Source organism: Microcaecilia unicolor, chromosome 2, assembly GCF_901765095.1.
Source record: "Microcaecilia unicolor chromosome 2, aMicUni1.1, whole genome shotgun sequence".
Classification (NCBI taxonomy): Eukaryota; Metazoa; Chordata; class Amphibia; order Gymnophiona; family Siphonopidae; genus Microcaecilia; species Microcaecilia unicolor.
This window is the reverse complement of record NC_044032.1, coordinates 411784153-411806854: the sequence shown is the minus strand read 5'-3', so window position 1 is coordinate 411806854 and position 22702 is coordinate 411784153.

The following is a 22702-nucleotide window of genomic DNA, read 5'->3' as shown; positions in this document are numbered from 1 at the left end:
ATTAGGTCACATGCTTTGGCATTGTCCATACATTATTCAGTTTTGGAAAGCTTTGATCATTCTGCTACCATGTATTGGAATTGCACAGTAACATATGACTCTCAAATTCTCTTTGGCCCTTATATCTGTAGAGATCCGGTTCCTTCGAAATTTAAGAGATTTTTCCAGAAGGTGGTTCTGTTTGGTGTCAAGACCATTCTTCTTTGTTGGATATCCCCATTGGATCCTACTATCCAACACTGGCATTTGCTGTTAATTATGCAAATGAGGGTTGAACGCCAGGGAATACATACTTTGGACAATCCCCCGAGACCCCAGTTTCAGCAAGATTGGGAACAATTTTGGTTATCTTTGCCCTCCAGGACTCATAGTTACTTATTGAACCTTTAAAAATGCCTCTTACTGTACTTTAATTTTTGTTTGGCATGTTCAGTAGTGTGCATATGGGTTGCAATGGGTGGGGGGCAAGTAGGGATAGGGGAGGGAGTTTCCTGTTGTTGGCTTTAGATATTGAAAAACTCAATCCCATATTGTAAGATTTATTGTACCTGTATATTGTTTGGAGTGGAATAATAACAATTATTTAAATATAAAATTGTCCCTAAGTGATAACAAGAGCAGCATTGCACTAGTGACTGTGAAGGCAGATTATGTAGGGTATCGTCTGAATGGTATTGATGATATGGGATGGTGGTTGGGTGAGTAGTTGAATTGGTGTGATTTTAATATTTGTATGTATTTGTAAATGGTTGTTTTACTATGTATGTATGTGTGTAACCCACTTAGGTACAAGTGGGTTAAAGCGTTTTAAAATAATTAATTAATTAGATAAATAATCATATGTTCAAAGACAGCACTCAATTTGCTATATGATAGCACTTTTAAGCTGTTAATCTGCTAGGAGCTGATATACAGGGGGAGTTATCTGAGTAAGAGCAGCTCATGAGTCAACCCTAGATTTTCAGCATCACTTACCTGAATAGGGAGTAATTTTATAAAATGAGTGCTAACATTTATGCTTCAATGACATGAATAGTGTCATATACATGTTATGTGTGATCATATTTATTTTTATTTTATTTATTGCACTTGTATCCCACATTTTCCCACCTCTTTGCAGGCGCAATGTGGCTTACAAAACATCATGGATAATGGAAATGAGAAGAGAATAGACATTTGGTGTTACAGAAGGATGTTGGATTGCATGGTAATGGAATACATGATAGTAATATAATTGAAGGCATTATTAACATTTCTGGAAACATATGCAGATACATGCCAAAATGCCACCTATTCTGGAAATATGCACATATCATATATTATGCATATTTGACACCAAGAGTCTGAGTGGAGTGTGGGCATGACCCAAACTGGATACTGTATTTACACAATATTATACTCTGTATGCACATACTAGCAAGAAGACTAGTTCTGTTTTGTAGGGTAATGCATAAGTGGCATTAAGGGCAATTGATGCCTAAAAGTGTCAGGACAGTCCAGAGGTGGAATGTGGGCCAAGCTATGAGTAACCCGGCTATCAACAAATTTCAGTCCTGCAACTGGGAAACTATCTAGATAAAGTTAGGACAACAAAAAGCTATGCTAACTTTATCTGGATATTTATCTGGTACCAGTCTGAAAAATCACTAGTACCAGGAAAACAACCAGCAGTCACCCAATACCAGATATCCAACACTGGAATTGGGGTGTGGACCAACACTGAGATCCAGATGCATCAAAGTCCTGGTAAAGCACCAATTGCTATTTCCACCTCTACCGAGTTGGAAATATTTTTATTTTATTTCCATTTTGCTCATACCTTTTTCAGTAGTAGCTCAAGGTGAGTTACATTCAGGTACACTGGATATTTCTCTGTCCCAGGAGAGCTCACAATCTTGATTTGTACCTGAGGCAATGGAGGGTTAAGTGACTTGCCCAATATCACAAGGAGCAGTAGTGGGATTTAAACTGGCCACCTCTGGATTGCAAGACCTGTGCTCTAACCACTAGGCCACTCCTCCACTCCTAAGTGAGGGATGCTCAAAAGAAATGGGATGCAAATGAGCTGCTTACCTGAGCATGTGCAGAACAGTCAATCGCTAAGAGTGGCTGCTCTGCGCATGCTACAGATGTCTGTCATACAGGCAGAAAAGCTGTGTGTATGAAAGCAGTGTGTAGCTGTATTTGTTTGTTTTCAAGCTTTTTTTTAAATCACAGCCAGCTGTTTCCTCTGGTGTAAGCAACACTCACTTTCCTGCAGCCAGAGCAGCTCGATCTGATCTGACCCTCAGCAGCAGTACAGTCAGAGAGCCAGTGTCAAGTCTGCAAGCAGGCAGGGAGGGAAGCAAGGGAGATCAAGGCAAAGGAGAAAGCAAATGGCTACTCATGCATGCTTGGTGAGCTGGGGGGGGGCTCTAGAGATGGCGGAGTTCTCTTCAGCCATCCAGAAGCTGCTATTTCAGCTGTAATGTGAATGAAACAGCAGTACCGACAACTCCTGACCACCCATAAAAATTTCATCCTAAAAGTAGGTGGTCTTTTCTTTGCATCTCTAGGAAAATTCTCCATTGCCCCAGGTGCAAAATAAGTCCCTGTATATGATATGTAAACCACTTTGATTGTAACCACAGAAAGGAGGTATATCAAATCCCATCCCCTACCCTTTTCCATTAATCTTTACTAGTCCAAGGCCTGAAGGAAGGTCCTTCAGCACCTGATTCCAGCCAGAAGGGACTGCAAATGCTTCTTTCACCCACTTTCTGTACAGCATCCCATCAAACTGCTGGTCCAGTGAAAATATTCAGGTAAAAACACATTTACAATCAGTTCATATAGCTTCTATATAAGTCATAGAAAAGCAGTACATAAGAAGTACAACGTGATCAGTATGCAGAAGGCTTTATACAAATAATTTGAAAATGAGACAGGAATAATAATAGCCTGATTTGTTAACAAGTGTTAATATATGTTAATGCACAATAACACATGTTAATGTGATATAATTCACATTAAACAATACATGACCCATTATTCCCTATGGGGTTTATTTATTAATTATGCCCTTAGCTTGAATTTATCACGTGTGGAGTCATTAGTACAAGTTAGTAAATGAGAATCTAAGCTGCATGTGTTAAGGCAGATTCCTGCCTAAATCACAGCCATATAAAAACAGATATTTTATTTTACATTGGTATGGAAATTTGGACATTTCCAGATATAGGGATCCAAATTATATAAAAGCCAAACATACAACAAGCAAGGTGCTCCTACTTTGCTTTGTGCTGAGGTATCATGCTGGTATATGTCAAGTTCTTGAAAGTTATTGTGACATACGGTAATACAACTCATCGTTCTGCTTTGGATGCATCCATCCATCTGTCCACAGAATGTGTCTGAACTCCATCATGTCATGTGACAGCCTAGCAGTGATGCTGACAATAGTTTACCTGATTTACACCGTCTGCCCGACTACAAGCACTGTTATTCTTCTCTGAGGCTAATCAAGTTTTGTGCCAGATTAACAGTTTAATAATGCTCAATAAATCTGAAGCTCATAAGCATAGGATAGACAGCTACTTGGATTATACCTATTCCCACAAGGACACAAAACAGCATATGTTGTAGCATACTGCATCAGCTCTCTCTGTCTGATGGAAAATTGCCCTCTGTCACTAAGTTGGTTTTATCACATACTGCAATTACTAACTGATTAGGGGTAGATTTCTGTAACCTACTCCTGTTTCCAGTGTCTATTTGGCTTCAAAATGCATGTGTTCAGGACAGCAAAGTGGTAAAATATCACTGGCTCATTTTTCTCCACTTGTTGAAATCAGAAGTTCATTTTCTAAGTTATTTACTCATGTTAATTAGCCTGCAAATACATTTATTTTTTTTATTAACTTATCAAAAATTATGCAAGTGTTATTTAAAAAAAAAAAATACAGGTCCTTATTTTTGAAGCCCTATTCATGGTTTACATATGCCAATTCCATTGAGTATATTTAATACATTAAAAAAAAAAAAACATAGGGGTCCTTTTACTAAGGTGCACTGAAAAATGGATTGTGCTGGTGTAGACGTGTATTGGACACACACAGATCCATTTTTCAGCGCAACTGCAAAAAAGGCCTTCTTTTTGGGCCGAAAATGGATGTGCGGCAAAATAAAAATTGGTGTGCATCCATTTTGGGCTTGTGACCTTACTGCCACCCATTGACTTAGCAGTATGGTCTCACGTGTTAACCAGGTGGTATTCATCAGTGCATATACACCGCTGATTACCGCCTGATTAGCGCCAAGCGCAGAAACATTTCCGGCACACGTACTGGACACATGTAAAAAATGAAATTACCACCCAGGCCATGCGGTAGTGTCCCGTCTTCCGCCGGGACCAACACTCACCTGCTCGCCGCCGGTACCAGTGGGCCATGGGGCCTGGGGCTGCCACGGATGTCTGGCCTTCGCCGCAGGTCCTCCGGTGGCCGGCTATCGTCAGCCAGTGGAGGGGGGACGGCTATTGCCTTCAGTCCGGCCACAGAGGATCGCCGGTTGTTCTCGCCTTGTTCCCGCCGATGACCGGCTTTCCACTTCCGGGATGGAACCCCGGCAACATGGCGCCGGCAGAGGATAGCCGGCGTCTCTTCCGGTTGCGGGAACAAGCAGGGGAAGCGGTGACTAGCATCACCTCGGATTGGTTACATAAGTACATAAGTAGTGCCATACTGGGAAAGACCAAAGGTCCATCTAGCCCAGCATCCTGTCACCGACAGTGGCCAATCCAGGTCAAGGGCACCTGGCACGCTCCCCAAACGTAAAAACATTCCAGACAAGTTATACCTAAAAATGCGGAATTTTTCCAGTCCATTTAATAGCGGTCTATGGACTTGTCCTTTAGGAATCTATCTAACCCCTTTTTAAACTCCGTCAAGCTAACCGCCCGTACCACGTTCTCCGGCAATGAATTCCAGAGTCTAATTACACGTTGGGTGAAGAAAAATTTTCTCCGATTTGTTTTAAATTTACCACACTGTAGCTTCAACTCATGCCCTCTAGTCCTAGTATTTTTGGATAGCGTGAACAGTCGCTTCACATCCACCCGATCCATTCCACTCATTATTTTATACACTTCTATCATATCTCCCCTCAGCCGTCTCTTCTCCAAGCTGAAAAGCCCTAGCCTTCTCAGCCTCTCTTCATAGGAAAGTCGTCCCATCCCCACTATCATTTTCGTCGCCCTTCGCTGTACCTTTTCCAATTCTACTATATCTTTTTTGAGATACGGAGACCAGTACTGAACACAATACTCCAGGTGCGGTCGCACCATGGAGCGATACAACGGCATTATAACATCCGCACACCTGGACTCCATACCCTTCCTAATAACACCCAACATTCTATTCGCTTTCCTAGCCGCAGCAGCACACTGAGCAGAAGGTTTCAGCGTATCATCGACGACGACACCCAGATCCCTTTCTTGATCCGTAACTCCTAACGCGGAACCTTGCAAGACGTAGCTATAATTCGGGTTCCTCTTACCCACATGCATCACTTTGCACTTGTCAACATTGAACTTCATCTGCCACTTGCACGCCCATTCTCCCAGTCTCGCAAGGTCCTCCTGTAATCATTCACATTCCTCCTGCGACTTGACGACCCTGAATAATTTTGTGTCAGTTACGTGAAGGCTCAACCGCAGGAAGCACCAGCTGGAGTCCCGCGCTAATGAGAAGGCCTACTTAAGGAGTGCCACTCCTCCTAGCCAGTGCTTCGGCTTCTCGTTCCTGAGAGCTCCGCATCATTGGATGGAACTCTGTACCTTGCTATCTGCTATTGCCTGCCTTGACCATTGCCTGCTACTGACTCTTCTTGACCGCTGCCTGCCTAGACCATCGCCTGCTACTGACTCATCTTGACCGCTGCCTGCCTCTACCTCTGCTGCCGCTGTCCACCACACCAGCGTGCCAGTTCCCCCGGGACCTCAGACCAGTTGACTCCCGGGGATCCAGAGCCTGCGCTGTCCGCTGGGCCTGTCCGCCCCCTGTTCCAGAAGCCCTGTAGGCTGCCCGCACCTGGAGGCTCAACTTCCAGGGAACGGCGGCCTTCCCAGGCGAAGAGTGGGGGTGGGTCGGCTGTCCTCTGGAGAAGGAGGGGTTCACTCCACCGTCTCCGGCTGGATCCAAGGGCTCACACCAGCGAAGCTGCTCATCCTTTGGCGGAGCAAGACAGGTAGCCAGGTTGACGTTCTGAATTGGCGCACACTGGGCACACGTAAGCACCTACGCGGCTTAGTAAAAGGATTCCTACTAGTTTTTGAAAGCCAGGATGTATACATATAAATCTGAAAAATGTGCATATGGTAAGGGAAGTTGGTTTAGGTAGGACTACAAAGGGACTGAAACTATCTAGACGATATTCAGCCATGGCTGCATAACTGCCTTATGCAGGCCCTGTCTGAATATCAGCAGGGATCCGCATAAGCTCCAGAGGCCTGGTCACATAAAAGTAGCTCCACATATTTAGTTCTGGTACCCACACATGGCTTGGCACTGAATATCCACAAAGCTGATCGCCGCCGGCTGAATATTTGCCAAATTGATTTTAACTGTTGAGGTTCTTAAACAGCGGGTCTTGTGTCTTATTTGTTTCAATATGCACACCACATGCAGATTTACTGCTAAAACTCTGTTATAGTCCTTTCGGAATTTAAACAATAATGAAAACTCATATAGGATGCAAAAATATGCAATGCTACTGCTAGAGACAATTATGACAATAACTCAGTATAACTATTTCATCCTGTCGTCTAAGCATAATAAATACAAACCTACCACTCTAAACACTCCCAACCAGGGCCGGCCCTAGGGTTTCTAGCGCCCTCCTGCAGTCTATTAGTCGGCGCCCCTACCAAACCAGAGGCGGGATCACTATGGCTCCGCCCCCACAGTAGACACACCCCTTTTACCAGCCATGGCATCATTGAAAATATTACACCAGTATAGAAGAAAAATAACTTAGCACACAGACCAGGAATTAGGAGAACAGACAGTCTTGCCAACTCTGAAAAACAATGTGTCATCAAAATTTCAGAATCTAACAAACAGATCCCTATTCAGACACTTGGCCTTACAGTCACACATGTAGAACAGAGATAGCCCCTCTTCAAATTCTTCAAAAATTAACCTGAAATCCTAAGAAGTTAGACTCTGCATGCAGCACAATAGCCTTCCCATTGAGCACAACTTAGGATCTAGCTAGGACAGACGTAATCAGCATAAACTAACATATTCTACAATCTGAGTTGGACAGACTAACAGGAGTTACTGAAGTGGGAATGAGAGATAGGTGATGGTTAGGAATTGAAAGCAGGCATCTAGCCCTCCTGTCCTGTGAGTTGCTTTGTTGGGGGTGGGGGTGGGGTGGAAAAGGGTGGGTCAGGTGTAGCACTAAACAGCAGTCTCTGACAAAACAAGGGTCCAGGCTCTGCTGTGCTGTCTCTGTCTGAGCCCTCTCTGGGCAGAGGACAGAGGTTAGCTGAGCTCCCACAAGTTATTTCAGAGTCAGATTCAGTTGGAGCAGTGAAGTCCTCTGACAAACACAAGGAGGATATTTCTCTGTTTGGGAGGGGGGAGGGGACGGGACAGAGAGCTGACAGCTTTGGAGTCAGACTGAGATGAGCAGCAGAGATTAGATACTCAGCAGAGCTTGATTGCTTGCAAAGTGACACCCTTGAAGGCATGTGCCCCCCTGCAGTGCTTACCCTGCTTACCGGGTTTGACCGGCCCTGCTCCCAACTATTCCCTACCCATTTCGCACAGTTTAAAACTTCTTGGAGTTACAATTGACAGGCACCTAACCCTGGAAACCCAAATAAATTGCACCACAAAGAAAATGTTTTACTGGATGCGGAGACTCAAACGCATAAAACCTTTCTTTCCTCAAAATGTTTTCCGCAACTTGATACAGTCAATGGTATTGAGCAATCTGGACTATTGTAACGGAATCTATGCAGGCTGCAAGGAACATCTAGTCAAGAAACTTCAGACTGCCCAGAACACAGTGGCAAGACTGATTTTTGGTAAATCTAAATTTGAATCTGCCAAACCCCTTCTTGAACAATTGCATTGGCTTCCCATCAAAGAACGTATTGCCTTTAAGGTCTGCACCCAGATTCACAGGATCATTTATGGCGTAGTTCCAGAATACATGCTTGATCTGGTTGACCTTCCACCTAGAAACAGTTCCAGTTTAACCCGATCCTACCTAAATTTACATTATCCTGAATGTAATGGCCTTAAATATAAATCTACCTATGCCTCCAACTTCTCCTACATAGGCACACAACTATGGAATGCTTTACCCAAATCCGTAAAATCAACCCAGAACTACCTACATTTTAGAAAATTATTGAAGACCATCCTGTTCAAGAAGGCTTACTTTCTTGACTCAACCTAGCCCACCCATTCCTGGTTTTCAGCAAGATTCATCGACCTTATTAACAAGTAACTTTGTATTATCTTTTGCTACCTTACTTGTTTAAATGATACCTACTTGTCTATTACCTTACTCTTACATTGTTTAATTGTACTTTTCTGTACTGTAGTCTTCCCTATGGTTCTATGTAAGCCACATTGAGCCTATAACTAGTGGGAAAATGTAGGGTATAAATGTATTAAATAAATAAATAAATACATTTCCATTTGCTAAGGAAAGAGATAATCAGAACTGAAAACCAATGAAAATGTAATGTGGAGGCTTGACTCACTTGTTTTCACCTTTGTAACCCTTTGAGTGACAAATCTATATAAAAAAACTTCTCTTTTCCAAGACAGAATGCTTCATGCAGAATTCTAGGTAAATGTACAAGGGGGAGAACCTCAGTGAGGGGGTCTTTTACTTAGGCACGCATTTTTAGCTTATATTAAAAATAGGCACGTGCTAAATGCTAATGACGCCAATTGGCCTCTTTTGCATTTAGCATGTGCCTATTTCTTAATGCGTGCTAAAAACACCAGTGCGCCTAAGTAAAAGATCCCCTGAGTTTCTGAAGAGAAATTTCATTTTGCTTTCATGGGACTCTATTTGCTCAGATTTGCAATGCTCAATATGAAATTCAGCTCATAAGAAACAACCAAGTGGAAGAAATCATGAAACTAAAAATAGTATCATCCCCCTTATTATATTAAGTTCTTCTACATCTGTGTGGTCGTAATAGCAAATTGTAAGGAATTAATTAATGAAATTTTTCTACTTTCCAAACACAAAAGACTATTTAGCAAACCTTTGCCTGCTCTAATTATTTAACCTCTTCACACTGAATTGATATAATCTCTGAATAAAGCTTTACATTAAATTCCAGGTACCTTAGAATTGAATTCTTCAATTAAGGCTAAAATTAAAATATGTTGCCAAGGACATACAAGACAGTTGAGGAATTATTTTTTATATGTGTTAGGTCTGACCCTTGGCAGTTATTAAGCATCATTTCTGTGGAATATCAATATGGTATACTCCAATTTTTTAATTTCTAATGAACAGAAAACAGTAATGCATATGGATAAAGATAAAATCTAGTTTTTAAAGATATGCTATACTCTCAGTTTAATTTTCGCTGTGTCAGTTAAAATTATACAAAACTAGACCTTCCCTGTGATAGATGCAGCATATATTTATTAGAGACGTGTGATCTCAGAGGGAACATTTTATTCTTTAGCAATTTAGGGCTGATAAATGATGGAAATTTAGCAGAACTCCCTGAAGCTTTCTTAGTTTAATAGGTTATTAATAAACAACTGGTTGCCTTATGACTACAAAGCAAAATATGTGAAGGCCAGAGATTTAAAGGGGCATTTCTGATATGACATCTAAATCCAATTTTGAAAATTTTGCTGAAAATATCCAAAAATCAGGTGGCGAGCAATACCACTTTTGAACCAAAAAAGTCTATCATTTTGTTTCAAAAATGGATATTTTCTAGATGTTTCATACTCACTCCAATGGAAAAATGCACAAAACAAGCCATTGGAACATATGAGGGACCAGCATTCTTGGTAGATTGGTCATACAAACATCCCAGCAGAGCAGTGGGGCACCCTAGGGGTACTGCAGTGGACTTACATAAAAGGTCCCAGGTACACACTGTTACCCTCTTATATTTTATAGGGGAGCCCTCTAAAACCCACCAAAAACTTTCTTTACCCAATTGTACACCAATAAAATTGCCATTATGGCTGCATATGTCACCTATATGTGGGCATAGTAGTTTTTTGGTTGGTTTTGGATAGCTCACACTCTTTACCATAAGTGTAACAGTTATAGTGAGATATGGATTTGGGTCCCCTTCTCTACACTGCCACTGCACCAATCACTAGGCTACTCCAGGGACCTGCTTGCTGCTCTATTAGGACTGTCATAGTAGAGGCTGGTATGTACTGTTTCATTCACATCTTTAGGAGAGGGTGGCAGGAGGTTAGTGACCACTGGGGGAGTAAGGAGGGTCGTGCCTTAATCCCTCCAGTGGCTATCTGGTCAATCAGGTCTAGACCAAAACGTTTAAATTTTGGCCCTGGACATTTTTGCTTTGTTCTATTATAGCTGAAAAACATCCAAATTTTGGGAAGGCCAAAATCCCATCCAGACACACACCCCTTCTGATTTGGATGCACTGCAGACAAACCGTATAGAAAACCATCTTAAAAATGGGTTCTGAAAATAGCAATTTGAACATTTTGGACAAAAACTCCATCTGCCACTTTGTGTTTCTTTTTCTGTTTTGAAAATGTGCCCCATTATAAAATAAATAACCAATAAAGTTTGGCTTTCTCAGACAGGCTCTCAACAGTACAGATAAGGTAGACCTTAGAAAACAGTTTTTAACTCTATTATACTACATATGGGACCTTGGTCTAAGATGTCACCACTTATCCACAGATAATACAATTGATTTTGATATTTACACTTTTGAAATATTCACTTCTGGGTATTTGTGTAGCTTCCCATAGTGTTCTGATTATTAAACATTGGCATGAGATAACAGGCATGTGTGCGCTTTCTACTGTAACGCTCAAAGGAATAACATGGGTTCAGTTGCATTAGCATATATTAAGCTTTATGACAATTTCAAAAAGCCATTTCTGTACTTGTATGAGTGGAAATAAGTGAGTGTGTGCTTGTGTGTAAATTAGCATGCATATGGAATTTACCCACACTAAGGGACCCAATTACTAAGCTGCCTTAGGCCCAACGGGACACACTAAAGTGTTCTGTGTTAGTTTTGCCATCTGTGTAGCAAACCTTTTAGTGTGTGCTAAAAATTAGTGCGTGCAAATGCTAGCAACACCCATAGGAATATAATGGGTGTCTCTATCACTAGCGCTTGCTAATTTTTAGCATGCACTAAAAAGTTAGCACGCCCTACAGCGTGGCTTAGTAAACAGGGCCTGTGGTATTTATTTTTCTTATTTTGAAGAGGCGTGTCATTGGCAGAGAGTGTTTCTGGATGTGTTAACCAGTTAGCACACTGACATTACTGCTGTGCTAACTGGATAGTGTCCATATCACGGAAGTCCTTAGCACCTCCTAAATAGTAGGCATAAATGATCCTGTGGTAAGTTTTTTTTTTTTACAATGGCTGTGCACTAATGCTAACATTAGTGAACAAATAGAAATAAAAAAAAATTGAAAACAACCCCTTTTTGATGGCAAAGGCAGAAATGGGTATAGAATGGTAAGTGAACTGCAGGAGCGCAGGACTGTGATCCACTATCAGAAGGACGCCCATCTTTCGACACAAATCGGAAAATGTGCGTCCTCACAGGGTCGCCGAAATCAGCATGATTGAAAGCCAATTTTTGGTGTCCTCAACTGCTTTCCGTAGTGGGGACGACCAAAGTTCACAGGGGCATGTCAGAGGCGTAGCGAAGGCGGGACTTGGGTGTGCCTAACACATGCTGAGATCACCGGATTTAGAGATGGGCACCCTCGGTTTTCCCCCATAATGGAAACCGATGGCGCCCATCTCAAAAATGAATAAATCCAAGGCATTTGGGAGGGGCCAGCATTTGTAGTGCACTGGTCCCCCTCACATGCCAGGACACCAGCCGGGCACCCTAGGTGGCACTACAGTGGACTTCACAAATTGCTCCCTGGTACATAGCTCCCCTACCTTGGGTGCTGAGCCCCCTGAAACACCCCCAAAACCCACTCCCCACAACTATACACCAGTACCATAGCCCTAAGGGGTGAAGGGGGGCACCTACATGTGGATACAGTGGGTTTCGGGTGGGTTTTGGAGGGCTCACATTTTCCACCACAAGTGGAACAGGTGGGAGGATGGGCCTGGGTCTGCCTGCGTGAAGTCCACTGCACCCACTAAAACTGCTCCAGGGACCTGCATACTGCTGTCATGGAACTGGCACAGAGGCTGGCAAAAAAAAGTTTTGAAAGTTGTTTTTTTGAGGGTGGGAGTGGGTTAGTGACCACTGGGGGAGTCAGGGGAGGTGATCCCCGATTCCATCCGGTGGTCATCTGGTCAGTTTGGGCACTTTTTTGGGACTTGGACCTGAAGAAAAAGGGACCAAATAAAGTGGACCAAATTCTCGCCATGGATGCCCTTCTTTTTTCCATTATCGGCCAAAGGCGCCCATCTCTTAACCACGCCCCGGCACGCCCCTGTCCCGCCTTCACTACCGCTCCGACATGCCCCTGGGAACTTCGGCCGTCCCAGCGATGGCTTTCGATTATGCCGATTCTGGTGCCCCTGAGAGAAGGGCGCCCATCTCTTTTGAAAATGAGCTGGTTAGTGTCTCCTAAATAGGAAGTGATAAGGGCTCCTGTGTTATTTTTTTGCAGGTGCCATGTGCTGCTAATGGGAAAATTAGTGGATGACCCACAAAAGTGCCTGACTTACATGCCACAGTAAATCTGGGCTTATCTCGTGGTAAAGTTAGAAGTGCTAAGTCCACATTTCACAGCACCTTAGCAAAAAAAAAAAAAGCCTCTAAATGTGATATTTTGGAGAACTGTATTTCACCTATGCTCCTAAAACAGATTTTAATATTTTTGGAATGTAGTTGTTATGAAATACTTTAAGCTTAATCTGGCTGATTTTCTTTCCTATATAACAAATTCTGGGAAAAGCATGTCTGTGTCTATGTCAGATGAAGCCACAGAACATTTTACCAAACTCTAGCATTTAAACTAATGATTACTTGGAAAGGAAAAGTCTCAGAAAGTGGCTTTCACCTCTGAAAAAAAAAAGTTTTACATTTCTAATTAAAAAACTAAAGCAAAAGCATCAATTATCTTGCCGGTCTTGCTGTTAGCTCTTCCTCTGCTTTTAGTTATTGGATTCACATGTCAGTTCCATTCACACAAGAGGCTTCATTTAGTTGTTTTAATGAAAATAAGTGCTCAGTCAAATGGTTTTCTTGTCCTGCTAAAGAATGATTAAAAGAGAACATTGAACCTACCGTGAGCCCTATGATAAGATATTACACAAGCCTTGAAAAGCTAAATTAAGGAATTTAGCGACCTTTTACTAAGCAGTACTAAAAAGTGGCCTGCAATATCCCCATAGTGGGTCTTTCCCACATGCTAAGGCCACTTCTAGCGCTGCCAGTAAATGGCTTATTTCCTATTTCTCAAATAATGGCTATGCACTAATTTTCCCATTAGTGCATGGTCATTACCGTGTGAGCACTTAGGGCTCCTTTTATTAAGTGCCGGTAAACCTGAGGGCTTACCACTTGCTGTACAGGAAGTAGCACTGGGCTACCGCAGCACCCCAGCAGTACTTCCCACCCCTAGCACGCTGTCATTTCCAGTGCTACAAAAATGTATTTATTTTTGTAGCGCTGGAGTGTATCCACTAGTAATCAGGCAGTGCCACGCGCTGCCCGGTTACTGTTGGGTTAACGCGGGAGCCCTTACGCCACCTCAATGGGCGGTGGTAAGGGCTCCCCTCCGAAATGGCAACGTGGCAAGTGCTTTACTTGCTGCATGGCCATATCCTGCAGGAAGTCGAGACTCCCATTTTACCAGCTGCTGTAGAAAGGTGCCTCGGCTCGCGTGTAAAACACGCGCCAATGCCAACGCCAGCACCCTTTTGCTGCAGCTTGATAAAAGGGGCCCTTATTTTGTAGATGTTAAGGGCTCACACACTAATCCTGTGCTAATCAGTTAGCGTGCGTAATGCCCACATGTGAACCAATTAGCATAGTCATGCCCACACTCCACCCCCAAACACATCCCAGTGCTAAAAAAAGTAATTTAGTTTTTAGCACATGGGTAGCATATATAAAAATACTGTGGGAATGCAGCTTAGTAAAAAGAACCCCTTAATTTCTTATAGTGTTCTGTATTATGAAATAACACCCCTCTTTTTTTTAGCTATGACCTAAACTTCCTGATTTGCATGGGTCACCTAGATAGGAAAAGGGACATCCAAGTCTGGGCCTTCACAATAGGTAGAGTATTTTACAAAAGGCATCAAAGGCACCTTGATTTACATGTCCCTTGCATGAGTTATAGCTTCCCTAATTTACATAGTTCATAAATTCAAGGGGGTGTATACATGGGAGAGCAATATAGAATATTAGAAGCTATGCATGTTCTTGCTGTATTTACAAGTCCAATTATGCTAGGTTTGTGGGCATGTAAACGATAGGCACACCAATAATGGGTTCTGCTAATATTCTTTAATGGAATCTGGGTTCCCAGATGTTCTCAGGATATTGAAGTGGAGTTGCCCCATTGTAGAATTGCTCCCTTGCTGAATGCGGAGACTTTTGTAAAACTACAAAGAAACACAGCATTCCTCTGGGCTTTGTAGCTGGAAAGTCTGGTTCAGATGCATGTAAGCTGTAGATCTTGCAACATATGCATGCAAATGTCACTATGCAAAACCAAGTGCTGGACTGTACAAAACCAGATGACTAACATGAGCGAATTAAGGATCCAAGTTCCAAAACTCTAATTTGGGGGGTTTTATGGTGGTTTTAAATAGAAATCAAACAAAATAAAACATGGAAAAGAAAATAAGATGATACCTTTTTTATTAAACATAACTTAATACATTTCTTGATTAGCTTTCGAAGGTTGCCCTTCTTCCTCAGATCGGAAATAAGCAAATGTGCTAGCTGACAGTGTATATAAGTGAAAACATTCAAGCATTACTATGACAGTCTGACAGGCTGGGAGGAGGGGGGTGGGTAGGAAGTATGCATGGGGACATCAAAGCATATCATTGATATTCTAACAGGATGGGTGTGGATAGGTGAGGGGAGGGTGATCAACAGAGACATACAGCTTTATGGTTTATAATGGGCTAGGAACCCCAGATCCTTGTTAAGTCCTTTCTGAATTACTGAAAGAGATATTCCCATCCCCACCAGTACTGGCCTTCCGACAGCCACCCAATTTAAAACACAAGCTAATCAGAAGTAAACTTCCATCACAGACTGAAAAGGAACAGAAGGGCACACTTCCCTGTAATTTATCCAGTTGCAAACTATGCCAAAATATTTCACAGGACCCCAAAGTCATCCACAAAGGAAAGATATTCAACATAAAGGGATCTTTCACTTGCTCATCTTCCAATGTGGTATATATCATTCAGTGTAAAAAATGTAACGAAGGATGCTATATTGGAGAAACAGGCCAGATGCTTAAGACAAGATTCAATTTACATAGACATCATATGAACAATACTGGTGCCAGCAGGGTTCCCACGCCTGTTGGTCAACATTTTACAGGACCAGGACACTGTACCAGTGACTTCACAGTGAGAATCCTGAAAGGTAACTTTAAAACCATACAAGAACGTAAGACCTTTGAAGTCAGAATGATTGAATATTTTAACACCCAACAGAAAGGACTTAACAAGGATCTGGGGTTCCTAGCCCATTATAAACCATAAAGCTGTATGTCTCTGTTGATCACCCTCCCCTCACCTATCCACACCCATCCTGTTAGAATATCAATGATATGCTTTGATGTCCCCATGCATACTTCCTACCCACCCCCCTCCTCCCACCCTGTCAGACTGTCATAGTAATGCTTGAATGTTTTCACTTATATACACTGTCAGCTAGCACATTTGCTTATTTCCGATCTGAGGAAGAAGGGCAACCTTCGAAAGCTAATCAAGAAATGTATTAAGTTATGTTTAATAAAAAAGGTATCATCTTATTTTCTTTTCCATGTTTTATTTTGTTTGATTTCTATTGATAACCTTAAGAGTGGACTAACACGGCTACCACACTCCTCTACTTATGGTGGTTTTAAACACCAAGGGACCTGTTTACTAAGCCACACTGTAGGAGCACAAAGTTTTTAGCATGCACTAAAAATTAACATTCGCTAATGATAGTGACACACATAGGAATATATTACATGTCTCTATGATTTGTGCATACTCATTTTTAGCGCTCATTAAAAGGTTAGCGTGCCTATGGTGCAGCTAATAAACAGGGCCCTTGTGTAGGGATGGACAGCCAGAAAAAAATCATTTTGTATCATTTCCAGGAATGTTCATTTTTGTTTGCTTTGCAGAGTGCTCTTCATGACAGTGGTTTTGCTCATCAGAAAGCTAAACTTTTTGTTCTTAAAACCTTAGTGCTTACATATGACACAGATATCTAATATCAGAAGCAGGCTATTTGTTGCCAAAACACAGTTCCATGTCAAGTCTGTATGTGCTTTGATATCTGCTCTATAAAATCATTGTAAACCTCCTCTGGAATAGATCATTGGTTTGGTTGGCCTACATCTGTTTCCTACTTCTCTGCTTTTTGTGATTCCTTTTTGTTTGGCAATTTTTTTCTTCATGGGAGCAAAGTTGTTGAGTATGCACACTCTTAAAAGTGGGCACACTATGTACATAGAGGACACACTCTTTCTGAAAGAATGCACACTATGCAGACATGTGCAGTGATTTTTGAATATGCAATATATTCAGGATTTTGTAGTGTTTGTCCTTTTTACAAATAGGGATAGGTTCTATAGACCGTGCTCAAAAAATGGGTACCAGAGCAGATCGGCACTAAGTACAATTCTATAAAGGGTTTAAGTGCATTAACACAATTTTATATACTGCAGTTACTGAGCACAGTTCACAGCTGTTTAAAATGGTAAAATAAAACAAATAACAGAAAAGAATTCCATCTAAATTAGGAAAGAAAGCACTCATACAACAGCCAAGCCTCACAGTAGTGTGTTTTAAGGAGGGCTTTGAATTTTGAAAAGACAAATCAAGATGAACATGAGGTGGTAAGTTATTCCAGAGATAAGGAGCCAAGAAAAAGAAGGCAGAGTTTCTAGTAGACTCAGGATGAGCCTGTTTGGGTGGGGAAGAACTGACTGATGGGCATCAATCAAGCGAAATACATGAGCTGGATTATATGGATTTGTCAATGAGGACAAGAAGAGCAGTCTACCTATATGAACGGATTTATGTATAATAAACCGGTAACCAATGTAACTGCATAAGACGAGAGGAAACATGGTCATATTTTTTGGCTTTACACAGAAAACAAGCAGCCAAATTTTGAAGGGTCTGCAAACAACAGAGTTGATATTAAGAGATTCCACAGTACACTGTATTGCACTAATCAAGGCAAGATGAAACAAATACACAAATCAAGATGTGTAAAAATGAGAAGTCCAGGAATTTACTAATAGACCGGAGTTGATGAAACCAATAGAAGCTAAGTTTAACCATATGAGAAATCAGCTTGTCAAAAGAAAGATGGGAATCGATGACTATCTCAAGATAATAGAATGAATCAGATTCAATTGGTACATTAAAAAGTATTGGCATCAAGCCAGGCATAGACCCATAGAGTCAGTGACCCAGCATGTTTTTGTTTTTGCCAGATATAATACCAATGTATGATTGTTAAGACAGCTGGAAACAGAAGTAAAATGCAGGATTGAAGGGGAGTTAAATCTAAGGAAACAGGAGGAACTGGGAAAAACAGTAAAATATCATCAGCACAAAGAAGAAACCTTATGTTAAAATCTTGTAAAAATAGGGCCAAGAGACTCACAAAAAAGGGGACAGGATAGAGCCCTGTGAGATACCATGATTCAAGGGAATTTCAGCAGATGTGGAAGTTGCAGTAGATACTGAAAAAGTGTGAGGAAAACAATTTAAGACGGATCCAGACAAGCCAATAGATTGAAGACGGAAAAGGAGAAGAGAATGGTCTACAAGATCAAGGGAAACTAAAAGAATAATGTTTCTTTCCTCTAGGGAGGAGTGAAGATCACTTACAAGCTATGATGGTGGGTTCAGTACTGTGGTTTGTGCAAAAGCCGGTCTGATGAGGATGAAGTATGGATAATTGTTCAATGCAGCAGAGAAACTGATCAAAGACTATTTTATTCAGTTATTTTGGAAACAATACTTAAGATTAGAGATTGGGGAATAGTGCTCTGGGAGAGCAGGATCCAGAGAGACTTTTTTTTTTAAAGAATGGGTTTGACTATAGGCTTCTTCCAAAGTATAGAAACATAACCTGTCGACAAACTCTGGGAAATTATGTGAAGAAGTAGTGGGAGCAAACCATGTTTTGAGATTGTCAGCCAACTTGAGGGCCTTGGGTCAAGCTATGAGGTAGTAAGATGAATATTGCCAAAGATTTAGGACACACTGGAGAGCAAGGAAGATTAAAAGCAGACCAAAGTGAAACCGAATTATATGAAGAAGAAAGTGAACATGAGTGAGTAGGGGATAGTGAACCACAAGTAGAAATGGAATCTTGAAGGAAACAAATCTTACTAGAAAAAAAAAATAGCAAACTCATCAGCAGATGGCAGGGATGGAGGTGTCATTGCTGGTTTATTAGTCAATTTAGCAACTACATTAAACAACTTTTGTTTGGGTTCTTAGACATTGCAATTTGATTGGTAAAACGTTTCTTAGTTGACCACAATGCAGAATGATAAAATCAACTAGAGTTTTTAAAGATCGTTAAAGACCTGTATAAATTCAGGTGCAGTAGGTATTTCAATGTTCCGGGAGGGCTCACATATTTATATTGGAATAAAAGAGTTAAAGTGGGAGTTGCACCAAGGTCTCGTTGTTCAAAGTCCACTGCACTGAGCACTAGGCTACTCCTTACATTTGCTTGCTGCTCTATTAGGAATGGCCATAACACCTGAAGTTGTCATAAAGCCTGGTATTCACTGTCATTTTCACTTCTTAGGAAGGTGGAAGGGGGCATCAGTAACCACTGGGGAGATTAAGGAGGAATCATGCCTTCATTCCTCCAATAGTCAGTTGCTACCCTGGCTATGTTTGAAACAGGTCTAGATGTTTCTTCCCATTTGATTATCGCTGAAAGATGTACTAGTTTTGTGTCTGCCCTAGCCCAAATCAAAACATACCTCCCACACACACCCTTGCTATTTATACAAACTGCAGTGTAAAATGTCCAAATTCTGCCTTTTCAAAAACTGCGATTTGGACATTTTCAGCAGATGAATGTTTTTTTGGGGTGGGGGTGGGGGGGGGGTGGGGTTGGCCATTTTGTGACTTTCATCTGCTTCTAAAATGAGCACCATAGTATATTAGATGATGGTGGTTAAAGACTTGCACAGTCCATCCAGTCTGCCCAATGGTCATATTCATTTTCAATGTGTTAATTAACTAGCAATGCTATTAACTAACAATTTACTCACTGAATTCAGTTTTAAAATGTCCTCCTCTCCCCCACTGAGTTACACAGCACCTGCACTCATTAAATAAGATATGAATGTGGTATAAATCACCTATACTTGATCCTGAACTGTCTTTGCCATTTTCAGGACATAGTCTGTATAAGTCTGCCGAATACTGGTCTTACTTCCAGATATGGAAAAAGACTAAAATAAAATCATCTAGGATGTAGGCTTCTGTGCGATGTAGAATATATTTTAAAAAATGAAGACACATTTTGAACATATAAGGTCCTATTTCATTAATAAGAACATTCTGTGTTAAAAATAAACTGTTGAAATGTTTTTTTTAATTCTATAATATGAAATCGGCCTGATGACCTTTCTAGGATTTAAGATATCTGTCCTAAACGATAACTAATGGCAATAAAGCAGCAAGCAGAACACTTAATAAAGGTAAAATGAATTGTACTTCAAATAACAAAGTAATTGAAAATTCCATTAACAAAGAATATTGCAGTAGTGGTAGATTATAGATTAATCAAAGGCCATTAAAAGTCTCTCCTGTGGCGATAATGATTCATTGGTCTTTCACTACAAGAAACCTAACAAGATCCCCCTGCTACTTGAGTAAGTACTTGATTATGTGAAGCTATAAAGAAAGAGTGATGTGTTAACTAGTTGGGGGAGAAATTTGTGTGTAGTAAGGATTTATTAGGTGGTGGGAAATACATTCATAACATTTAGAAGAGGAATGCCCTACTTATCCAGCCCTGCTGAAAATAGTCGTGGAATTCCCTCCTGCGTTTGCCAAAGGAAATGATAAAACTGACTGATCTGCAGATGCAATAAACAACCTCTGCTATTTACTAAGAAATAAGAATTGTTTCCTCAGACCTGAAATGAGAAATAAGCCTTGCAGGCTCATTTTCGAAAGAGAAGGATGCCCATCTTTCAACACAAATCGGAAGATGGGCGTCCTTCTCACAGGGTTGCCCAAATCGGTATAATCAAAAGCCAATTTTGGGCATCCCCAACTGCTTTCCTTCGTGGGGACAACCAAAGTTCATGGGGGGCGTGTTGGAGGCGTAGTGAAGGCGGGACTTAGGCGTGCCTAACACATGGACATCCTCGACCCATAATGAAAAAAGGGCATCCCTGACGAGCACTTTAACGACTTTACCCGGTCCTGTTTTTTTAACAACCAAGGCACAAAAAGGTGCCTGAACTGACCAGATGACAACTAGAGAGAATCGGGGATGACCCCCCTTACTACTCCAGTGATCACTAACCCCCTCCCATCCTCAAAAAACATCTTTAAAAATATTTTTTGCCAGCCTCAAATGTCATACTGAGGTCCATCACAGCAGCATGCAGGTCCCTGGAGCAGTTTTAGTGGGTGCAGTGCACTTCAGTCAGGCGGACCCAGGCCCATCCCCCCTACCTTTTACACTTGTAGTGGTAAATGTGAGCCCTCCAAAGCCCACCACAAACCCACTGTACCCCCTTCACCCGTAAGGGCTATACTAGTGTACAGTTGAAGAATAGTGGGTTTTGGGGTGGTTTTGGGGGGCTCAGCACACAAGGTAAGGAAGCTATGTACCTGGGAGCAATTTATGAAGTCCACTGCAGTGCCCCCTAGTGTGCCTGGTTGGTGTCCTGGCATGTCAAGGGGACCAGTGCACTACGAATGGTGGCTCCTCCCATGACCAAAGGGCTTGCATTTGGTCATTTCTGAGATGGGCGTCCTTGGTTTCCATTTTTGCCAAAAATCAGAAACGACCAAGTCTAGAGATGACCATCTCTAAGGATGAGCTAAATTTCAGGATTTGGGCATCCCCGACCGTATTATCGAAACGAAAGATGGACGCCCATCTTGTTTCGATAATACGGGTTTCCCCGCACCTCCACCGGGATGTTCTGCGATGACGTCCTCAGCAAAACTTGGGCGTCCCTTTCGATTATGCCCCTTTTAGTAAACTAGGGTCAAAATGTGTCTTTAGTTTGTTATGGTGGGATATTCCTTCTATGTGTAATCATAGAACAGTGTCTCGTGGCAAACTTTACAAGTTATGGATGCAACATGTAAGAAACAAGTGGATTAAATAAGAACAAAAGTACATAAGAGTAGCCATACTGGGTCAGAGCAGTGGTCCATCTAGCCCTGTATCCTGTTTTCCGAACAGTGGCCAAGCCAGGTCACAAGTATGTGGCAGAAACCCAAATCATGTGAACACTCCATACTACAAATTCCAGGGCAAGCAGTTGCTTCACATGTCTGTCTCAATAGCAGACTATGGACTTGGATGCACTAACCACTGTTACACCATCTTCCAACAAAGAGTTCCAGAGCTTAACTATTCATTGAGTGAAAAAATATTTCCCCTATTTATTTTAAAAGTATTTTAATGTAACTTCCTCGAGTGCCCGCTAGTCTTTGAACTTTTGAAACGAGTAAAAAATCGATTTACTTCCCCTCATCCGTCTCTTTTCCAAGCTGAAGAGCCCTAACCTCTTTAGCCTTTCCTCATATGAGAGGAGTTCCATCCCCTTTATCATTTTGGTCGCTCTTCTTTGAACCTTTTCTAATTCTGCTATATCTTTTTTGAGATATGGCGACCAGAACTGAATGCTATACTCTAAGTGCGGATCCACCATGGAGCAATATAAAGGCATTAGATTATTTTTGATCTTATTTACCATCCCTTTCCTAATAATTTCTAGCATCCTGTTTGCTTATTTGGCTCCTGCAGCAGCACACTGAGCAGAAGATTTCAGTGTATTATCTACAATGACTCCCCGATCTTTTTCTTCAGTGCTGATCCCCAAGGTGGCCCCTGCATCAGGTAACTGTGATTTGGATTATTCTTTCAAATGCACATCACCTTACATTTGTCCACATTAAATTTTATCTGCCATTTGGATGCCCAGTCTTCCAATTTCCTAAGGTCTTCCTGAAATATTTCACAGTCCGCATGTCTTAACAACCTTGAACAGTTTTGTATCATCTATCTCACTCGTCATTATGATTTCCATATCATTTATA